Genomic DNA, 2017 nt, shown 5'->3' with positions numbered 1-2017 from the left:
CGGGGCCGCCGGGCTGCGGCGCGCTCTGTGCTGGGGAAAAGCCTGCGAGAACTATTCGGATGGAAAATAACAAAAACAAAACGTAGCCTCGCGGGGGCCGCTCCTCCTCCCGCACCAATGCAGCCCGGCTCGCTGCTCCTCCTCCTCCTGCTGCTGCTGTTCCCGTCCCTCCCTCGCTCCTTCCTTCCTTCCTTCCATGCTGCTTCTTTAATCGGGCAGCTACCCCCTCCTCCCGTCCCGCGGGCAGAGAGCTTCGCCTGCGGAGGCTTATCTATGAATCCGCCTCTCCGCCTCTTCCTCCCGCCCCCGCCCCGCCAATTCGCCCCAGGGAGCCGGAGCCCCAGAGCCTGGCGCCGGCACGGCCCGCGAGTCGGCCAATCTCGGTCCCCTCCTGGGTATCTCTGCTGCCCCCTGGAGAAGGGACCACTCGCAATGGGGCACTGGGAAAAAATTTAACAGTACTGCTTGGTTTCAATTTCTTCTCAAGCCTGAACATTATTTTCTGCATCCTCTTTCCTAACAATCTCAAAAACTACTCGTGTTTTGAGTCACAATATTATAAAGTATTTTAATTCCAACTTTTACTTTAAGATTTAAAATAGTTTGACAACATGAATCTTTGGGAGGGAGAGCGGTATGTTATTTGTTTTTTGGTGAGGAAATCCAACTCAGTTGACTTCATGCTAGGCAATGCTCTACCAATGAGCTACATATGAGCCCGCTTCCTATTTCTTAATTCCTATTTTCTTAAAATATGGACAAATCACACTTTGTTATATATACCTCCAGTTAAAATCTAGTGTGTATTTGGATATATGTATTTCCCAAAAAAAACTCAGAAAATATTTCAGGGATAATTTGACCATTCTAATTTTAAAACAGAAAGGTAGAGGAGTATTCCTTTTCCTATTTTGACACATCATACTCATTCTGTTTACTCTTACTGAGTGGTAAGAATTGCATAAGAGAGAAACACAAAATAATTAGGAAAGACCCTGAACTTCCTGACTTTGTCCCAAATGCTTATAGGAAAAATAAAAACCTCAGTTTCTTATTACTTTTTACTTTAATGGTGTTCTTTCTTTTCCTAATACCCTGGAGCCAATTTTTTTTCCCCTCCTATTTAGCAATAAGATCAACTGCCATTATTCCTGTGCTGAATTTCTGGGGGCACCCTGGTGGCCTCTTATTAATAAGTACCTTAGCTACAAGATAGAGATATTATTGATCGATTGGGTCAAAGTTGTTTGGGTTAACCACTCCAAAAACCTTTGTGTAAAATAGACGCATATCCTCAAGAAGCAATAATGAGTTCTGAAAACATAGACTAAGACCTTTTAGAACCTTACAGAAAATCTCTCACAAGGATGGCTGCACACATGAGAGTTGAGGAAGAAAAGAACAAAACATATGGAAAAATCACAGAAGTCTTGTAGGTGCCACTACATCAACCAGCTTGGGAGCTAGGATTGATTAGAAACCTCTGGAAGCCCGTTCCTATGGACATAATAAAGTGAAGTAACACCAAACAAATTTTCAATTATTGATGGAAAAATGAGAGGATGGTCTTTTATTTTATGACATGCTTAAGTTAAATTGATTTTTGCTCTGGAATGCCCATCACCCTTTCTTTTGTAAGATTTCTATAATATTTATCTTACTATATTTCTGAGCCTGACACATGGAAAGATAGTTTTTTCTGCCCTCCTAGAAGTTAGCCATGATTATTTATATGATTTATTTTGACAGTGAAATGTGAACAGAAGTGACTTGGGTCACATCTGGAATAGAAGCATTTAATTGCCTGCACAGTAGTCCACAGTCAGCCCACTCTTGCTCTCCAGTGGTCATGGTGAAAACAACACCTCCATATGAAGGTGTCTCCTGATCAGAGCAACCCCGGGTGCTGAGCCACCACACGGTGGGCATCTGTTCTGGAGAATCTCCCAGCCACACAGCAGACCCCTCAAGCATAGGAAATAAGCTCTCATTGAGTTAAGCCACTGAGATTGTTGGC

This window comes from Marmota marmota, unplaced genomic scaffold (genome assembly GCF_001458135.2).
Source record: "Marmota marmota marmota unplaced genomic scaffold, marMar, whole genome shotgun sequence".
NCBI lineage: Eukaryota > Metazoa > Chordata > Mammalia > Rodentia > Sciuridae > Marmota > Marmota marmota.
The sequence above is the reverse complement of the archived record's forward strand: the minus strand, read 5'-3'. Positions refer to the sequence as shown.